General features: G+C 40.8%; 1 protein-coding gene and 1 non-coding gene across 2 annotated transcripts in view; both read left to right on the plus strand.

Annotated features, from left to right (window-relative positions):
* LOC137622152 (ceramide transfer protein-like) overlaps nucleotides 1–22,249 on the plus strand; it is a 261,732-nt gene that overhangs the window by 43,186 nt on the left and 196,297 nt on the right. The window lies entirely within an intron of this gene.
* LOC137622892 (5S ribosomal RNA) lies at nucleotides 21,392–21,510 on the plus strand. The gene has a single exon (XR_011040514.1). It is a non-coding gene; the product is annotated as a 5S ribosomal RNA (ribosomal RNA).

The following is a 22,249-nucleotide window of genomic DNA, read 5'->3' on the forward strand; positions in this document are numbered from 1 at the left end:
CCTGCTTCACGTCCCCCCAGAGGTCACGATGTCGGGCGTAGCTACGTCCCTGTCCTTTAAGAGAAACTTCTCAGTGACGCATTTTCTACAGGCTGGGGTGTGGAAAGGACAGAATACGTTCACAGCCCACTACCTGCAAGACGTAACCCACAAGGGGCTCGATACTTTCTCTATCGGCCCTGTGGTGGCTTCACAATAGCTGGTATAATACCTCAAGCTCCGTATTGGACAAGTAATAGAAGGTTGAGGGCACTGTTACCCTGTTTTAGTCTGCGTGAATGAAAAGGTTTGACTGGCTCTTATTCTTTTCTTCATCCTCCCTTCTCTTGGGGAAAGCAACATCCTAGGTTCTCTACACAAGCTGACCTCAAACCACTGCAGGTAAACCATGCTTCTTTGTGTATACAGTACAGTATTAAGCTAATACTGTTGCGTCCCCATACCCTGGCAAGGTGTAATTGGGGAAGTCTTAGTTAGAGCAGTTTTCCCTACTCGCAATAACTTTTACCTGGACAGTCACACTTCTAAATATCTTAACACACAGCTTGCATAGGCCGCGGACCTTGCATAGCAAGGTTTAACAAGGTGTAGGGACTCCTTATTATTGTTACTAACATATTCAAAATAAGCCAAAGCCAAATTGTCAGGGACGTCCACCCTCCTAATGGGCGAGTCGCCTCTAATAAATATCTCAACAATTAGCTTGCATAGGGCGCGGACCTTGCATAGCGAGGTGTAGGGACTCCTTATTTTTGTTACAAACATATTCAAAATATGGAGCCCCCAGGTAAAGCCAAATTGTCGGGGATGTCCACCCTCCTAATGGGTGAGTCACCTCCAATAAATATCTCAACATAGCTTGCATAGGTCGCAGACCTTGCGTAGCAAGATTTAGCGAGGTGTAGGACTCCTTATTTTTGTTACAAACATTCAAAATAAGGAGCCCCCAGGTAGAGCCAAAAAGCCAAATTGTCAGGGATGTCCACCCTCCTAATGAGCGAGTCACCTTTATTAAATAGCGTAGGTTTGTATTCCAGTTGCGGAACAGATGACAAATTCATAGATAATTTGTATTTTTCATAACGATACAAACCTTTAGCTTTTTATACAAACTTCCCCTTGAAGTCCTACCTCCAAGCAAAGTGAGCTAACTCACAGGTGTGTTAGTGCGAGCGGTAGCAAGCTACCCTCCCTACCCCCACTAACTAGCGGAATGGGTAGTTAACCCTCACTAAAATTTTAATGGCTCGTCCTTTCAGATTCGCCGAAAGTAACATCTCTAATAAATAGCTAAAGATTGTATCGTTAGGAAAAATACAAATTATCTACGAATATGGATTTTTCTTAACAGGTAATTGACATTGCTCCCTACAGTCAATATGGATTTAAAGAGAAGCGAGCACAGTATAGTTTTTATGCTTGGGAATTAAGACACTAGCTTTCTAGCTTTATTTCTTAAAATTTATAGTTAAGCAGTTTTTTTCTTGTCTGAAATTCCCAGCAATATAGTAATAAAAGGTTTGTGAACATAGTATTCTTCAGTATGCTTCGCAGACAGTAAGTGGACCTTTCAGTGAAATTAGAATAGAGGCTGCTTACCATAGCTAAAGTCTCTTCTAGCCTTATCAAGAGGGAAGTATCCACTTAACAATTACAATGCAATAGTTAACCTCTTGAGAGAAGAAGAATTGTTTGGTAATTTCAGTGTTGTCAAGTACAGTAGGGTCCCGAATTATGCGAGAATTTGGTCGATCAATGACCTCGTATAAATGGAAAATCGCATATTTCGAAAAACAAAACTAACAGAAATACAGTAATTCCATTGGGGGCCATGGCAACTAGCAACTTGCCTATTCAAATGTGTTTACTACCCATTTCTAATACTTTCTATGTTCTATACTGTATTTTTTTTATATCAAATTGTTCATGTAAATAAATCAAACGTTTAATATACTTTAAAGTTCTAATAACTTGAAAAAAGGTTAAAATCAAAATTAGGATGGGTGTAAACACCGTATATTTCCTGTTATAAAACAACCCAAAATATAGACAAATTTTAATGTTTGTCATATCTATTGTTTAAGACAACTGGTGAATAGCAAAACCATCACTCTATAGACTAGCTTTTGTTGTATCATTGAAAATCCAGAATTATCAAAATAAAGGCGATTTTATATCATGCGTTTCCTAAACACGCCAAAAAGCACAATAAAAACGATAACCAATGTTTTGTTTACATTTATCTCTGATCATAATGAAGAAACAGACGCATTTACACATCTGTGTAGAGGTTAGTTTTTGCATCGACAGCAATCTTACCAAGTATTGATTATATGTTGACTTTGTTATTACCAATGTTCTACTTAATTTTTCTTAGAACTTCCAAATAAATGAAATGAATGCCATTTATATAATGTTTTTCTTTATGACGCCACCTGAAACGGAAACCTTCCATTCGAAGGCATTAAACACATATGATCTAAGTGATAAATAATGATATTAAAAGCTTTTAGTAAATATTTTATTACTAATATTATTTACCGTATCTATAAATTCCTACATACGTAGCAAAGCAGGAAAACTGTTTTTTTCTTTTTGCGTTTAATCAACAATAACAAACTGCCGCTAATGACTGAATGATAATTTACGATAATTCTAAACTGTTACTAAAGATGATTGTCCATTCCATATCCAAAATACTTTTCCTAACTTTAGTTATAAGTCAACTTGTACCCATTTCAATTATGAAACCATCTATGAAAAAAGTAAGAGAAGAAGCAAGTACTAGGCCGATTTTTAAAGATATCGAACAATTAAGTTACCGCTATAACGTTCGATGTGACAGAGATGGTGCGAGATTGGAGAAAGTAAGGAAAATTGAAGATTTCCTTTGTTAGAGAGAGAGAGAGAGAGAGAGAGAGAGAGAGAGAGAGAGAGAGAGAGAGAGAGAGAGAGAGAGAGAGAGAGAGAGAGAGAGAGAGTGTGTGTGTGTGTGTGTGTTTTAAATGTACTAAACAAAAAAATATGATAGGTTATAACACATTGGTGTTTATGTAATATCAACTGTATAGATGTTTTGAATAAGTTAAGAAATGGTATAAACAATACTTTGTTACTGTATTGGTATGCGCCTATTCTTGAGACCGGCAGCTAGACGTCAGCTGATCTGATCTTAGCCAAAAGTAAAACAAAAAAAAGTCAACAATACTCGATTTTTAAAACACACCCGAAATTTAAAAACAAAAGTACACGCTTTCTTAATGTGCAATTAACTATTTAAAGAGCATTTTCTAGAATAGAATGATGTTTCCAAAAAAATAGTGGTTTGCTGATGAAATCGGATGCTGTATTTTAAGCTACGACTGAAATGGATGTATACACGGTATAATTTTTTCGTTTCGTATTTGATTGACGCTTTAAGAAAACTGATTTGGTTTTTTTCATCTATTTGTAAGTATTGAATAATGAGAGAGAGAGAGAGAGAGAGAGAGAGAGAGAGAGAGAGAGAGAGAGAGAGAGAGAGAGAGAATGAATCAGCTGTTGTAATCGAATGCCGTGTTTTTGTTTTGTGTACCTCCTGAAGCAAGGAATTGATCGCCACAACTAACAATAGTCATGTTAATTTCATTCTTAAATTCAGGTTGCCATATGTGAACTAAGGTTTTATTTCTTACAGAGAGAGAGAGAGAAAGAGAGAGATATTTTTATAATTATACCGTGTACTCTACAAAACCAATCTTTGCAAATCAAATGTATACTGTTTAGAATATGACAAAATATTGCCGACTCGTTACCGAAGTTTAGGCTATTCACTGCTGATAAACAAACCCAGTCTACTCGTGAAAACCTGGAACACCCGAAGGGAAAAATAAAGCTTTTATATATACTGTACTAAACAAAAATTATGCTTTAATATACAATCATTAACACTACCATTAAAATTATCGAAAGGTTGGAGAAAGATAAAGATTGCTGAGAAGTAACCACAATTCTGTTTACATTTTGTCAGCTGGACTCGCACAGTTAACAGTTGATTTCATTGTTGATGTGGAATTTTATCCTTAAATAGGCTTTTTATTATGAAATTATGTTAATATTGTTTTATAACATTTATTATAAATCACCGTATTTAGGGCTACCAATAGACTTAAAAAGACAATATATTTGATACGTTTTTTATTCCTTGACTAGCAGATTTTGAACAGCTTCGCAGATACCGAAAATTTATTTTTGAAAAATAGCGATCGCGTAAAAGGGGAATCGTATAATTCGAACACGTATAATTCGGGACCCTACTCAGTAGGGTCCCGAATTATGCGAGAATTTGGTTGATTAATGACCTCGTATAAATGGAAAATCGCATATTTCGAAACACAACTCCATCCATCCATATACCAAAGGCACTTCCCCCAATTTTTTGGGGGTAGCCGACAACAACAAGAAACAAAACAAAAAAGGGGGACCTCTACTCTCTACGTTCCTCCAGCCTAACCAGGGACTCAGCCTAGTTCAGCTGGTACTGCTAGGGTGCCACAGCCCAACCTCCCACAACTAACAGAAATAATTCCATTGCGGCCATGGCAACCAGCAATTTGCCTATTCAAATGTGTTTACCACCCATTTCCAATACTTTCTTTGTACTATACTGTATTTCTTTATAATATCAAATTGTTCTTGTAAATAAATCAAACATTTAATATACTTTAAAGTTCTAATAACTTGAAAAATGGTTAAAATTACAACCAGGATAGGTGTAAACACCATATATTTCCCGTTATAACACGACCCAAAATACAGACAAATTTTAATGTTTGTCATATCTATTGTATAAGACAACTGGTGAATAGCAAAACCATCACTCTATAGACTAGCTTTTGTTGTATGATTGAAAATCCAGAATTATCAAAATAAAGGCGATTTTATATCATGCATTTCCTAAACACGCTAAAAGGCACAATAGAAAACGACAACCAATGTTTTGTTTACGTTTATCTCTGATCACAATGAAGAAACAGACGCATTTATACATCTGTGTATAGGTCAGTTTTTTAATCGACAGCAATTTTACCAAGTACAGATTATATGTTGATTTTGTTATTACCAATGTTCTTCTTAATTTTTCTTAGAACTTTCAAATAAATGAAATGAATTCCATTTATATAATGTTTTTCTTTATGACGCCGCCTGAAACGGAAACCTTCCATTTGTTTACGCTCGATCTTTGATCACAATAAACAAACGAACGCAATAAACACACATGATCAAAGTGATAACTAATGATATGACAAACATTTAGTAAACATTATGTTATTACAAATATTTTACTTATCGTATCCATATAAATTCCTAAATTTGTAGCAAAGCTGGAAAACTTTTTTCCCTTATATGTTTAATCCAAAATAGCAAATTGCTGCTAATGACAGAATGATAATTTACGATAATTCTAAACTGTTACGAAAGATAATTGTCCTTTCCATATCCAAAATACTTTTCCTAACTTCAGTTATAAGTCAACTTGTACCCACCTCAATTATGAAACCATATGCAAAAAAGGTAAAAGAAGAAGAAAGTACTAGGCCTATTTTTAAAGTCATCAAACAATTAGGTTACCGCTATTACGTTCGATGTAACAGAGAGAGAGAGAGAGAGAGAGAGAGAGGAGAGAGAGAGAGAGAGAGAGAGAGAGAGAGAGAGAGAGAGAGATGGTTTTAAATGTACTAAACAATAAATATGATAGGTTATAACACATTGGTGCGTATGTAATATTAACTGTGTTGATGGTTTGAATAAATTAAGAAATGGTGTAAACAATTCTTTGTTAACGTATTCGTACGCGCATATTCGTGAGAGCGGAAGCTAGACATCAGCTGATGTGATCACAGCTAAAAGTAAAACAAAAAGAAGTCAGCAATACTCGATTTTTAAAGCACATCCGAAATTTAAAAACATAAGTACATGTTTTATTATAACGCAATTGACTATTTAAAGAATAAAAATTTTCTGGAATAGAATGGCGTTTCCTAAAAAATAGTGGTTTGCTGATGAAATCGGATACTGTATTTTAAGCTATGATTGAAATGGATGTATACATGGTATAATTTTTTCGTTTTGTATTAATTGACACTTTAAGAAAACCGATTTTGGTTTCTTCATCTATTTATAAGTATTGTATAATACAAGAGAGAGAGAGAGAGAGAGAGAGAATCAGCTGTTGTAATAAAATGCCTTGTTTTTGTTTCGCGAACCTCCTGAAGCGAGGAATTTATCGCCACAACTAACAATTGTCATGTTAATTTCATTCTTAAACTCAAGTTGCCATATGTGAACTAAGATTTTATTTCTTACGGAGAGAGAGAGAGAGAGAGAGAGAGAGAGAGAGAGAGAGAGAGAGAGAGAGAGAGAGAGAGAGAGAGAGAGAGAGAGAGAGGGGAGAGAGGGAGAGAGAGAGGATTTCTGGCATCAAATTCTCTCTCTCTCTCTCTCTCTCTCTCTCTCTCTCTCTCTAGAGAGAGAGAGAGAGAGAGAGAGAGAGAGAGATTTTTATTTTACCGTCTACTCTACAAAACCAATCTTTGTAAATCAAATGTATACTGTTTAAAATATGACAAAATATTGCCGACTCATTACCGAAGTTTAGGCCACTCACTGCCGATAAACGAACCATTCTACTCGTGAAAACCTTGAACGCCGGAAGGGAAAAAAAAAGCTTTTATATATACTGTACTAAACAAAAATAATGCTTTAATATACCATCATTATTATTATTATTATTATTATTACTATCCAAGCTACAACCCTAATTGGAAAAGCAAGATGCTATAAGCCCAGGGGCTCCAATAGGGAAAAATAGCCCAGTGAGGAAAGGAAATAAGGAAATAAATAACTGAAGAGAACAAATTAACAATAAATCATTCTAAAAAAGGTAATGTCAAAAGAGATATATCATATATAAACTATTAACAACGTCAACAACAAATATGTCATATATAAACTATAAAAAGACTCATGTCCGCCTGGTCAACAAAAAAGCATTTGCTCCAACTTTGAACTTTTGAAGTTCTACTGATTCAACAACCCGATTAGGAAGATCATTCCACAACTTGGTAACAGCTGGAACAAAACTTCTAGAGTACTGCGTAGTATTGAGTCTTATGATGGAGAAGGCCTGGCTATTAGAATTAACTGCCTGCCTAGTATTACGAACAGGATAGAATTGTCCAGGGAGAGCTGAATGTAAAGGATGGTCAGAGTTATGAAAAATCTTATGCAACCATCATTAACACTACCATTAAAATTATCGAAAGGTTGGAGAAAGATAAAGATTGCTGAGAACGTAACCACAATTCTGTTTACATTTTGTCAGCTGAACTCGCACAGTTAAAAGTTGATTTAATTGTTGATGTGGAATTTTATCCTTAAATAGGCTTTTTATTATGAAATTATGTTAATAAGATGTAATGTTGATATTGTTTTGTAACATTTTATATAAATCACCGTATTTAGGGCTACCAATAGACTTAAAAACAATATATTTGATACGTTTTGTAGTCCTTGACTAGCAGACTTTGAACAGCTTCGCAGATACAGAAAATTTATTTTTGAAAAATAGCGATCGCGTAAAAAGGGGAATCGTATAATTCGAACACGTATAATTCGGGACCTACTGTATATATATATATATATATATATATATATATATATATATATATAAATATATATATATATATATATATATATATATATGTATATATATATATATATATATATATATATGTATATATATATATATATATATATATATATATATATATATATATTTATATATATATATATATATATATATATATATATGTATATATATATATATATATATATATATATATATATATATATATATATATATATATATATATATATATATATATATATTTATATATAGAAAATATACATCATAAATTTAATGGCATTGTTAAACCTGACTCAAGTACTTCCTGAGCACATCTACTTATGTATAGCTACATGTGTGAGTGTCCTCATATTTGTAAGTTCTAATTTAAACCTGAATTCCAAAAGTTTTAAATTCTGTTTATATATATATATATATATATATATATATATATATATATATATATATTATATATATATATGTATATATATATATACATATATATATATATATATATATATATATATATATATATATATATATATATATATATATATATAAATTTCTACCTCATACTTGGGATCGAACGCTAGCCCCTTCTAATGAAAGGCCAGGTCGAAACCAACCATGCCACGAGAGGCCATTAAAAGAAATCGGAACCTGACGCTACCTAGCTGTCCGAGGATTTACCTGGCGAGACATCAGTCTCTTACCAGCGAGTTTTACCCGATTTCCCGGCCCACCACGTGACACAATTGGTAGTAATTCATTCAAATTACACCTAATGAGTCAATATGGATAAATATCAACACAACATCGTGTTCAAATAGAAATAAATTTCTACCTCATACTAGGGATCGAACGCTAGCCCCTTCTAATGAAAGGCCAGGTCGAAACCAACCATGCCACGAGAGGCCATTAAAAGAAATCGGAACCTGACGCTACCTAGCTGTCCGAGGATTTACCTGGCGAGACATCAGTCTCCTACCAGCGAGTTTTACACGATTTCCCGGCCCACCACGTGACACAATTGGTAGTAATTCATTCAAATAACCCCTAATTAGTCAATATGGATAAATATCAACACAACATCGTGTTCAAATAGAAATAAATTTCTACCTCATACTTGGGATCGAACGCCAGCCCCTTCTAATGAAAGGCCAGGTCGAAACCAACCATGCCACGAGAGGTCATTAAAAGAAATCGGAACCTGACGCTACCTAGCTGTCCGAGGATTTACCTGGCAAGACATCAGTCTTTTACCAGTGAGTTTTACCTGATTTCCCGGCCCACCACGTGACACAATTGGTAGTAATTCATTCAAATTACCCCTAATGAGTCAATATGGATAAATATCAACACAACATCGTGTTCAAATAGAAATAAATTTCTACCTCATACTTGGGATCGAAAGCTAGCCCCTTCTAATGAAAGGCCAGGTCAAAACCAACCATGCCACGAGAGGCCATTGAAAGAAATCGGAACCTGACGCTACCTAGCTGTCCGAGGATTTACCTGGCGAGACATCAGTCTCTTACCAGCGAGTTTTACCCGATTTCCCGGCCCACCACGTGACACAATTGGTAGTAATTCATTCAAATTACCCCTAATGAGTCAATATGGATAAATATCAACACAACATCGTGTTCAAATAGAAATAAATTTTTACCTCATACTTGGGATCGAACGCTAGCCCCTTCTAATGAAAGGCCAGGTCGAAACCAACCATGCCACGAGAGGCCATTAAAAGAAATCGGAACCTGACGCTACCTAGCTGTCCGAGGATTTACCTGGCGAGACATCAGTCTCTTACCTGCGAGTTTTACCCGATTTCCCGGCCCACCACGTGACACAATTGGTAGTAATTCATTCAAATTACCCCTAATGAGTCAATATGGATAAATATCAACACAACATCGTGTTCAAATAGAAATAAATTTCTACCTCATACTTGGGATCGAACGCTAGCCCCTTCTAATGAAAGGCCAGGTCGAAACCAACCATGCCATGAGAGGTCATTAAAAGAAATCGGAACCTGACGCTACCTAGCTGACCGAGGATTTACCTGGCAAGACATCAGTCTTTTACCAGTGAGTTTTACCTGATTTCCCGGCCCACCACGTGACACAATTGGTAGTAATTCATTCAAATTACCCCTAATGAGTCTATATGGATAAATATCAACACAACATCGTGTTCAAATAGAAATAAATTTCTACCTCATACTTGGGATCAAACGCTAGCCCCTTCTAATGAAAGGCCAGGTCGAAACCAACCATGCCACGAGAGGCCATTAAAAGAAATCGGAACCTGACGCTACCTAGCTGTCCGAGGATTTACCTGGCGAGACATCAGTCTCTTACCAGCGAGTTTTACCCGATTTCCCGGCCCACCACGTGACACAATTGGTAGTAATTCATTCAAATTACCCCTAATGAGTCAATATGGATAAATATCAACACAACATCGTGTTCAAATAGAAATAAATTTCTACCTCATACTTGGGATCGAACGCTAGCCCCTTCTAATGAAAGGCCAGGTCGAAACCAACCATGCCACGAGAGGCCATTGAAAGAAATCGGAACCTGACGCTACCTAGCTGTCCGAGGATTTACCTGGCGAGACATCAGTCTCTTACCAGCGAGTTTTACCCGATTTCCCGGCCCACCACGTGACACAATTGGTAGTAATTCATTCAAATAACCTCTAATGAGTCAATATGGATAAATATCAACACAACATCGTGTTCAAATAGAAATAAATTTCTACCTCATACTTGGGATCGAACGCCAGCCCCTTCTAATGAAAGGCCAGGTCGAAACCAACCATGCCACGAGAGGTCATTAAAAGAAATCGGAACCTGACGCTACCTAGCTGTCCGAGGATTTACCTGGCAAGACATCAGTCTTTTACCAGTGAGTTTTACCTGATTTCCCGGCCCACCACGTGACACAATTGGTAGTAATTCATTCAAATTACCCATAATGAGTCAATATGGATAAATATCAACACAACATCGTGTTCAAATAGAAATAAATTTCTACCTCATACTTTGGATCGAACGCTAGCCCCTTCTAATGAAAGGCCAGGTCGAAACCAACCATGCCACGAGAGGCCATTAAAAGAAATCGGAACCTGACGCTACCTAGCTGTCCGAGGATTTACCTGGCGAGACATCAGTCTCTTACCAGCGAGTTTTACCCGATTTCCCGGCCCACCACGTGACACAATTGGTAGTAATTCATTCAAATTACCCCTAATGAGTCAATATGGATAAATATCAACACAACATCGTGTTCAAATAGAAATAAATTTCTACCTCATACTCGGGATTGAACGCTAGCCCCTTCTAATGAAAGGCCAGGTCGAAACCAACCATGCCACGAGAGGCCATTAAAAGAAATCGGAACCTGACGCTACCTAGCTGTCCGAGGATTTACCTGGCGAGACATCAGTCTCTTACCTGCGTGTTTTACCCGATTTCCCGGCCCACCACGTGACACAATTGGTAGTAATTCATTCAAATTACCCATAATGAGTCAATATGGATACTGTAAATATCAACACAACATCGTGTTCAAATAGAAATAAATTTCTACCTCATACTTGGGATCGAACGCTAGCCCCTTCTAATAAAAAGCCAGGTCGAAACCAACCATGCCACGAGAGGCCATTAAAAGAAATCGGAACCTGACGCTACCTAGCTGTCCGAGGATTTACCTGGCGAGACATCAGTCTCTTACTTGCGAGTTTTACCCGATTTCCCGGCCCACCACGTGACACAATTGGTAGTAATTCATTCAAATTACCCCTAATGAGTCAATATGGATAAATATCAACACAACATCGTGTTCAAATAGAAATAAATTTCTACCTCATACTTGGGATCGAACGCTAGCCCCTTCTAATGAAAGGCCAGGTCGAAACCAACCATGCCACGAGAGGCCATTGAAAGAAATCGGAACCTGACGCTATCTAGCTGTCTGAGGGTATACCTGGCGAGACATCAGTCTCTTACCAGCGAGTTTTACCCGATTTCCCGGCCCACCACGTGACACAATTGGTAGTAATTCATTCAAATTACTCCTAATGAGTCAATATGGATAAATATCAACACAATATCGTGTTCAAATAGAAATAAATTTCTACCTCATACTTGGGATCGAAACTCGCTGGTAAGAGACTGATGTCTCGCCAGGTAAATCCTCGGACAGCTAGGTAGCGTCAGGTTCCGATTTCTTTTAATGGCCTCTCGTGGCATGGTTGGTTTCGACGTGGCCTTTCATTAGAAGGGGCTAGCGTTCGATCCCAAGTATGAGGTAGAAATTTATTTCTATTTGAACACGATGTGTTGATATTTATCCATATATATATATATATATATATATATATATATATATATATATATATATATATATATATATATATATATATATATATATATATATATATATATATACTGTACTATATATATATATATATATATATATATATATATATATATATATATATATATATATATATATATATATATATATATATATATATATATATATAGAAAATGTACATCATAAACTTAATGGCATTGTTGAACCTGACTCAAGTACTTCCTGAGCACATCTACTTATATATAGCTACATGTGTGTGTGTGTCCTCATATTTGTAAGTTCTAATTTAAACCTGAATTCCAAAAGGTTTAAATTCTGTTCACTTTTTTTTTTTTTGTCTGCAACCCTGTTAAAATATGCACACAAAACCATCCACATTGTATATTCTATTATAGGATTATCAGTTGTAACTTTATTATAGTACTGACCAGAAGCTAGCATTGGTGTATAGATTGTTATCTTTAAATTTATTACCTATTATGATGTACAGTGGAACCTCTACATATGATTGTTCCAACATCCGAAGTAAAATTTGATCAAATTTTCGTCTCGACACCCGAAGTCATGCTCCAACATCCGACGTAGATCTTGTTTACGCCAGTAGATGGCAGCATGTTGGAGGGACGCCATTAAGCGTCGAGTCGGTCAGTTCTCTGTTCTCGTGCACATGGTGTTCGGTCTGTTATTAACAGTGCTTATTATCTTTCTTTTCTCACGTTTCATTTTTTATTTTATGTATAATCATGGGTCCTAACAAGCTTAGTTTCGGTGCATGTATTAGTAGTGGTAAGAAAAGAAAGGAGGTAATACTTTCATTAGAATTGACGCAAGAAGTTATAGAAAAACATGAGCGTGGTGTGCATGTGAGTTATCTGGCTAAACAATATGGCCGGAATAGGTCTACGATCTCTATGATCATCAAGCAGAAGGAAGCCATTAAACCATCGAAAGGGATCAAAGTGAACCAAAGAAAACTAAGATTGAGAGAGAGAGGACAAAGTTTATTGTCAAGCCTGCAATAAAACAAGCTGAATAGGTGAATCCTTGAAATAAGTTTTATAAAGTTATCGTTAATCTCTCTCTCTCTCTCTCTCTCTCTCTCTCTCTCTCTCTCTCTCTCTCTCTCTCTCTCTCTCTCTCTCTCTCTCTCTCTCTCATCCTATTTGAAGGCAGGCAAATCTGATAAGTTTATCTGATCTTTGATAAGAAAGAGAGAGAGGGAGATTAACAATAACTTTATAAAACTTATTTTAAGGATTCACTTATTCAGCTTGTTTCATTACATGCTCGACAATAAACATCATCTCTCTCTCTCTCTCTCTCTCTCTCTCTCTCTCTCTCTCTCTCTCTCTCTCTCTATCAGTGTTCTTTTCATTACAAAGAAGTGTCGTATGTAAGTGATGAAAATTAAAAATCTAAAGGAAAGAAAAATGTAAAACAAAAATATAAATTGTAAAAAAAAAAAAAAAAAAAAATAAGCTAAATTAGGTTAAAGTCCACGTAGTGTAAATTAGAGTAAATTACGGTATGTTATCGCAGTCACCATCTCTACCTCCTTGCCGACCCTCCGTCTCCTCCTGTGCAACAATTACTACACATGCGTTGGCCTGTCTCTTAAGGTAAAGTGACGATAAAAACCCCTTTTTTATTTATTATTTCTTTATACAGTACAGTGGAACCTCTACATCCGAACGTATCAACATCCGAATTTTCCAACATCCGAAGTAAAATTCGAGCAAATTTTTGACTCTACACCCGAATTTTATTTCAACACACGAAGTAGCAATTTTCGTCGTACCGGTTGTATCCGAATTTTTCGACACGCGAAGTACAATTCGAACACGTTCCGACTCTACACCCGAATGTTTTTTTCGACACCCGAAGTAAACAATACTCGTACGCGTAGTCGGTGCTCATAGCGCCTGAAGTGTTTTTTCTTTCCGCCGATAGAAGGCAGCACATCGACCTCGGAGGTACGCTCAATTAGCGCGGCTTGGGTCAGTCCTCTGTTCTCGTCGGCTTCTTGCGGTTGTGCTCTGTGCATTCTGATATTAACTGTGATTTAATCGTGATTTTTTACGTGCATCCATTAACGATAATTTACGTAAATCATGGGTCCAAAAAGGCTTAGTTTTGCCAGTGGTAGTGGTAGTGGTGAGAAAAGGAAGAAGGAAATGCTTTCTATAGAAATTAAGCAGGAAATTATTGAAAAACATGAGCGTGGCATCCGCGTAAGTGAACTTGCTAAACAGTATGGCTGTAATATGTCGACGATCTCGACAATCCTTAAACAGAAGGAAGCTATTAAAGCAGTGAAACCTTCTAAGGGGATCACTATAATTTCCAAACGCCGTACCCCTATCATAGAAGAGATGGAACGACTTCTACTAGTGTGGATTAAGGATAGAGAGATCGTTGGCGACACCATCACCGAAACCGTTATCTTCGAGAAGGCGCACACCATATTTACGGACTTGAAGGAGGAGAGCTCTGGGGGTGATGCTGGGGAGAGTTCAACCGAGCCTTCCTCAGATGATTTCAAGGCATCTCGTGGCTGGTTCGAGAAATTTAAGAAACGGTCCGGGATTCATTCAGTTGTTCGCCACGGAGAGGCTGCTAGTGCAGACACAAAGGCTGCAGCTGACTTTGTTAAGAACTTCGAAAATATCGTAAAGGAAGAAGGCTACGTAGAGCAGCAGGTGTTCAATTGTGATGAAACCGGGCTGTTTTGGAAGAAGATGCCGAGTCGAACCTACATCACTGCCGAAGAGAAGAAATTGCCTGGGCATAAGCCAATGAAGGATCGGTTGACTCTTGCCCTATGTGCCAACGCTAGCGGGGACTTTAAGGTCAAGCCCTTGCTTGTTTACCATTCGGAGAACCCTAGGGCCTTTAAAGCACACAACGTCGATAAGGATCAGCTTCATGTTTTTTGGCGATCCAACTCGAAGGCCTGGGTCACTAGGCAATTCTTTGTGCAATGGGTAAACCAAGTTTTCGGTCCTTCTGTGAAGAAGTATCTTCATGAGCAGAAATTGCCTTTAAAGTGCCTGCTATGCCTTGACAATGCACCCGCTCACCCCCCCGGACTTGAAGATGATATCTTTGATGAATTCAAGTTCATAAAGGTGCTGTATCTTCCACCAAATACCACCTCTATCCTCCAGCCCATGGACCAGCAAGTCATCTCTAATTTTAAGAAGCTGTACACCAAGCACTTATTCAAGCAGTGCTTTAATGTCACGCAAAGCACCAACTTAACTTTGCGTGAATTTTGGAGGGGCCACTTCAACATCGTGCACTGCTTGAAGATCATAGATCAGGCTTGGGTGGGATTAACTCGACGGACCCTCAATTCTGCATGGAAGAAGCTGTGGCCTGATGCAGTTTCTCCCCGAGATTTCGAGGGTTTTGACCCCGAACCTGATCCCGTGGTCGGTGCAGCGGAAGCCGTAGAGGAAATCGTCTCCCTTGGCAAGTCCATGGGTCTGGAGGTCAACGCAGATGACGTTACGGAACTCATCGCCGAACATCACGACGAACTGACGACGGATGAGCTCAAGGAACTCCATGCTATGTCGGAGCACATGAGTGATGACGAGGAAGAGAGCGAGGAGGTAGAACATGTGTTAGGTTCAGCGCAAATAAAAGAGGTGTTAGGAAAATATCAAGACGTGGTTGACTTCATCGACAAATACCATCCAAAGAAATTGCAGGTTTGTCGTGTAGTTTCTCAATTCGATGATGTTTGCCTAACGCACTTTCGAAACATTCTGAAAAGCCATACCAAGCAATTATCTATCGATGCTTTCTTTAAAAAAACTGCGAAGCGAACTCGCGATGAAGAGGATGTAAGTGAACCGAAGAAAACGGCAAAGAGTGAAGAGGAAGAAAGTGAAACACAGAAAACAGAAAAGAGTGAAGCAAAAGAAATTCAGTCAATTTTAAATGTAAGTGATAGTGATTAAAATTACGTAATCATCAAAAAGAAAAAAAGAAAATGTAAAAAAAAAAATATAAAATATAAAAAAAAAAAAATAAGCTAAGTTATGTTAAAGTTCACCTAGTGTAAGTTAGAATAAGTTACGGTAGTGTTGTGTTTATCGTAGTTAACCTCTCTACCTCCTCGCCGTCCGTCCGTCTCCTCTCTCCTCTCTGCGTAGCGAAGACGAACAACACCTGCGCTGGAGTTTCTAAGGTAAAGTGACGCTAAAAACCCGTTTCTTATTTATCCTTTTTTGCTTATTCTTCTTATTTACATGTCTATTCTTCTTATTTACATGTCTATTATCTAATTTAGTGTTCATTATTCTCATGGGAAAATTATGTGTAGTAGTTTATTAAGAAGTTATCATAGGTTTTTGGGCTCAACCACAGATTAATCCTATTTCAATGTATTCATATGGGAAAATGCGTTTCGACATCCGAACAATTTCTACATCCGAAGTTGGTTCTGGAACGGATTAAATTCGTATGTAGAGGTTCCACTGTAATTATTCTTTCTTACATCAATCTTTCATAATGCAATTGTATTATTGTTATTTGTAATTATGTGTTGTAATTTATTAAGGAGTTATCATAGGTTTTTGGGCTGTAGAACGAATTATACAAATTACAGTGTATTATTATGTGAATATTTGCTCCGACATACGATTGTTTTAACATACGAAGCAGGTTCCGGAACGACTTAAGATCCTATGTAGAGGTTGTAGTAATTGCTGCGCAGGAGGAGTCGGAGGGTCGGCAAGGAGGTAGAGATGGTGACTGCGATAACATACCGTAATTTACTCTAATTTTCACTATGTGGACTTTAACCTAATTTAGCTTATTTTTTTTTCTTTTATAATGTATATTTTTGTTTAACATTTTTTTCTTTTTGATTTTTAATTTTCATCACTTACATACGACACTTCTTTGTAATGAAAAGAACACTGAGAGAAAGAGGAAGAGAGTCTCTCTCTCTCTCTCTCTCTCTCTCTCTCTCTCTCTCTCTCTCTCTCTCTCTCTCTCTCTCTCTCTCTCTCTCATCAAAGATCAGATAAACATATCAGATTTGCCTGGAGAGAGAGAGAGAGAGAGAGAGAGAGAGAGAGAGAGAGAGAGAGAGAGAGAGAGAGAGAGAGATATTAACAATAACTTTATAAAACTTATTTGTTCCGTAACCGAAATACAAACCACGTTATTTACATTGGGTTTACCTTTCGGCGTAGCTGAAATGGCGAGCCATTAGAATTTAACGAGGGTGTATTACCCCCGCGCTAGTTAGCAGGGGGGTAGGGGAGTGGTAGCTAGCTACCCCTCCCCCTCTCACACATCGGTGAACTGCTTCACTTCACTTTTGGCTCGGACAATGGACAGACGTCTCTGTCTTTGTCCTCGCTTGGCAGCCATTGTTTGTTTTGTCTTTACTTAATCACTTACTTTTCTTTTACTCAATATATATGTAAACATTTTTTCGTGTTTATGTATATATTTGAGTATAGAAATCAGTAAGTTTCCTTTTCAGAGTTTGTGCTTGTGTGTGTAGTGTATGATATCTCCGTGGAGCCCTCGGCAGTTAGGCCACCATGGTGTAATTTCATGGGTCGCGATCGAGTTTGACTACGGTCTTTCTCTCTCTCTTTGAGGTCGTTCACCCTTTTACTACGTTACTTATACTAAGTCTGAGTAGCTTCCTTCCCGTGTGGGTGGGGTCTCAATTAGTTTGTGAATCTAATTGTATTTGTTGATTTTTCAGCTTTTGTAGAACGATTCCTTTCGTGGTTTTCGTTCTTTAGTGTTCTTTTTTAAATTACATAATTACATAGTTACATAATTATAATTGTTATAATTCTGTGTTGGTTACAGCTCTCCTTCCGTGAGTGTAAGTGATTTTGAGGGCACATGCCTGTGTGTAATTCTTGTGTTCCTTTCCCTTGGGATTCCTTTTCGGAGCCTTCCCGGGGGAATGAATGTTAACTAATGATTTTTGTTTTTATTTTTCACAGTTACCGATCTAGTTCGTTTCTGTAATGTGACAACGGAGTGAGCTGTCTTGTTGAGGCCTGGGGATTCGGCTGTTGCTGCCTCCCCTATAGATCTTAGTCAGGGGCGTGTCTCCTTCTCCTGGAAGTACTCCCATGACGATTGACCGCTCTCCAGTTCATTTAGAACACTCAGGAGGCTCGCCTTCTTGGGTGGGTAACTTTCCTTCCGAGGGAAGTTTTTCTGTCCAGGCTTGAGTTTTTCCTCCTTTGGGGGGTTCTTCTCTTGCCTTTTTTTCGTGCGACTATGCTCTTGGTGCCGAGCGGTCGCACCTGCACTTACGCTCAAGGGGCTGGGCAACTGCAGGAGCCCCTCTTTGGAGGATTGCTCTTTTTAGGTCACTGGCTGACCCGTCTCTTCTACGAAGTGTTTTTCTTTCGTTCGCGAGAGAGTACACTCATAGAGACTCCTCTTCGGAGGACTCTTCTGCTGTTGTTGCTGTTGGCCGCCTTCGCCGTAAGGCTCACCGTCCGCTACGTCGTAAGGGCCTCCCATCTCCCTATAAGAGTGCTAGGAGGCGCCTTTTTGAATCTCCGTATGCAGCTCCTACCTCCTTATATCTCTCCTGTTCGCCAGCGCTCTCCTGTTCGTCAGCGCTCTCCTGATGATCATCGCTCACTGCTGCTGTTCCTGTTGTGCGCCCTGCGCGCCATCGGTCTTCTGAGCGCTCTAGATCTCCTGCCCGTCAGAGCGCACCTGCGCTTCCAGTTCCTGATTCGCAGCCTATGCGCCCACGTTCGCCCGCGCGACCTAGAACTTCGGTTCAGGTCTTGGGCAAGGACTCTCCTTCTCCTCGCCCTCGCGATCCGGCTTGTCAGCCTGCTCCAGCGCAGCAACGCTCGCGGTCGCCTACGCGTGCTTCTAAGCTACTGTTTGCTCAGGATTCCACGCTTCGCCCTTCTGCTCGCCAGCGACCACAGACGCGTCAACGTTCGCCTGCTCGTCAGCGATCTCCTGCGCGTCAACGATCGCCATCGATCTTCCATGCGTTACAGGTCCCCTGGACACAATCAGTAGCGATCTAGCGCTCGCCTGCTGTGGACGATCTCCGGTAGCTGAGTCTTGCCGTAGATCTTCCTCCTGCTCGCCAGCGCTCACCTTTACTTCTGTCCTTCTGTGCGCCAGCTTTCTTCAATCGCCAGCGCACATCTGCGCACCCTTTCCTGCCATGCACCAATGGGCGCCAACGGTTTTTCCTGTCCGTCCAGGATCGCCTGATTGACAGCTCACTTCAGCGCTCACCTTCCTGATGCACCTGCGCGCCTTCTGTTTAGCACGATGCGCACTAACCATCCCTAGTCTCTTGCGCGTCAGCGATCGCCTACGCGCCCGCACGATTCTTCGCCTGCGCGCTAGCGTTTTGTTAACGCACCTCCGCTCGCCAACGCGCCGTCGCTTGCCAATGCACCATCGCTTGCACCCGCGCGCCCACGTGCCTACGCGACCACGTGCCCGCGCACATGCGCTCCAATGTTCGCCCGCGCGCGAACCAACGGTATTCCATTGCGCGGACCAACGGTGTTCCATCGCGCGAACGCCGCCTCGATTCCTGCAGTATCCATTGCTCGCCTACGGGTCACCGCTCGCCTGTGAACTTTCGGATTCCGACCACCAGCTCTCGCCCTTCCTACCACGCTCGCCCTTCTTCTGCGCTCCCTCGCGCACTTTCGTCTGCGCTCCTGCGTGCCCGCGCATGGGTGCTTCCACGTTCGGCCACGCGCAAACCATTGTTTTACCATCGCTCGAGCGCCAGGGCGATTGCGACCGCGATTCCCGTCGGGGTTTCGCAACACGGCCAGCCTGGCGAGTCTTCTGGAGCGTATTTCCAGAACACGGTCTTCACCCCATAACCGCAGAGCATGGCACATGCAAGAGCAGGAAGAATCTTCAGAGAGGTCTGAGCAACATTCTTCTTTCCAGAACCTGGATTGACCCTTCCTCGTCATTCCCTGGAAGGGTCTTGTCAGGAAGCTTTCCGTTCGAGATTTCTCCGTCGGGCAAGGGGTGACTGGTTAAGCCCTTCCTCTTCTCCATCTCGTGGAAGGGGCTTACCAGGTCCTTTCCTTCCTCGGTTGCAACCCGAGGTTTTGTACAAGGAAGCTCCAGGAAGATCATGAGTACTTTCCTCCTCTCGGGCTCAAGCACCTTGGCGTTTCGTCGCCAAGTTTCGAACTTGCGGGCAACCTCGATGTTGGACCATCTAGACGCAGTGACCGAGGGCTTCCTCTCGGGTGTCTCATCCGTAGATGTCGACAAGCTCAGGCACACTTCCATCCTTGGGAAGAGCTTGTTTGTGCCCAAGGACAGAGACATGGACAGCGGTTGTGCGGAGGAAGTCGACTTCCGTTTTCACTCCTCTAAGGCGCTTTCTTCCAGACCCTGCAGGCCTCCAGCGCCTCTTCTTTCTAGCCTCGTCGGCCTAAGTTATCGGACCGGCTATGGCAGCTAAGACAAGGTGTCCAATAGCAGTCCCCTCCTGGCAGGGACAGGTAGCACGGGAGGCTATCCCGGGGGGGCATAATCCTAGAGGGAGCGGCAGAGTTCACAAACTCTAGGATTGGCAACCCCCCTAGCAGGTCTCACGCTGGGAGGATGCCTAAGGTTACAAATCCGGATAACAGCTTCCCGATGCCGATTCCTGCACGATCTCCATGATCAGCCAAGGATATCGCGCCTCACTCTTACCATCTCTCCGTCTCTGTCAGCGAATTCAGTGTCACTGAACCTCTATGCCATGGGGTCGGCAAGAGTTTTGCCCGTTTGGGCAGAATGATCCATGCCTTAGGAGAAGGTCCTCCATAGAGTCGTCGACGGCTTCACCCCCCGGCTTCTTCAGTTGATCCTTTCTCGTAGGAAAGCATCTGAGACGGGAGTTCCGTCGTCGACCTCTCAGCTCTGATCAAGTTTGTCGAACAAACTTCGTCCAGCGTGGAACAGCAGAATCGATCAGACTGGTAACGAGGCGGCAGGACTCCTTAGGCCCTGGATCCGTTCCATCCATCTTCCAGGAAGCTCTTGGAATTCAGCCTAGACTACAGGTGTTCCTGCTTAAGATGTGGTGTGGCGATCCCGCCGCGGCGTTGCAGGTTTTTCCCCGGAGAACTCTCCCTGCTTTCTTCATGGCCGCTCAGAAGCAGGCTTCCGCTTCCTTCGCCTTTTGGAGGTCTGGTCAACTCCGGTAGGCTCGGGTTCGACCTTCTTCAACGCCGGGACAAGCTTCCGGGTCCTTACCATGAGTGAGGGTTCATGGTAATTTGCTAGGAGCCTTCTCTACTTCTGCCTCAACATCTGGAGTATCTAGCCATGATATTGAGTCAACGGCCTTACCACGTTGAAAACACCGCTTCTCGTCCGATCAGCGAAGTTAAGCAACGTTGGATCTGGTCAGTACTTGGATGGGTGACCACCTGGGGACGCCAGATGCTGTTGCCTCCTTCTCCGAGCCTTCCCTTCAGTTGACTGTGGCAAGGCTGAGGAGAGTCGCAGTACCTGTTCTCAGTCAAGCAGAGCTTTCAGCCCTACCTTGGAACGTTTCCTGTGTCTCTTTTCCTCATTGATCCGTCTAAAGTCCCGAACGGTCGCCTCAGGATAAGTTCCCTGTGAGGCGGCCCAAGTTCTGGTGGTATCAAAGCAACGATTAACCGGACTCTCTGGCCGCTATGGGACCAGCGGAACGTTTAGACTTGCAATGGGTGTTGACCTATGGAACCTCTTGATGGGAGTGGATATTCTCGTCCTTTCCCCACATTTTGATGCTGTTCTCGGACTCGTCAAAGAAAAGGGGGGGGGGTGCTTGTTCCGGTTCAGGCCTATGGTCAGGACCTGAAGGATACTTCTCCATCATTCAGGCAGGCTTAGGAGCCGTAGTCTGGCCCCTCTACAGATCCTACAGTTCCTGCCGAGTCGCTCCGTGGGCGACGACTTCATGGTACTGGCGTATTCCAACCAGCAAGGGACGCATTTTCATACCTTCGCATCTTGCAGTAGAGATACTGAGATGATCCAAGGTCCTTTCAATACCACTATCGGCTCGCTCATTCCGGGCAGAGGAATGTTCTCTCCGACTATCTGAGCAGAGCCTCGCAGATGGAGGGTACCTGGGGGTCTTTGGCCTTTAGTAACCAGCAAGTCCTGGCCTGGGGGACCTGATCGCGACAGCCTGGAACTTCAG

This window comes from Palaemon carinicauda, chromosome 29 (genome assembly GCF_036898095.1).
Source record: "Palaemon carinicauda isolate YSFRI2023 chromosome 29, ASM3689809v2, whole genome shotgun sequence".
NCBI lineage: Eukaryota > Metazoa > Arthropoda > Malacostraca > Decapoda > Palaemonidae > Palaemon > Palaemon carinicauda.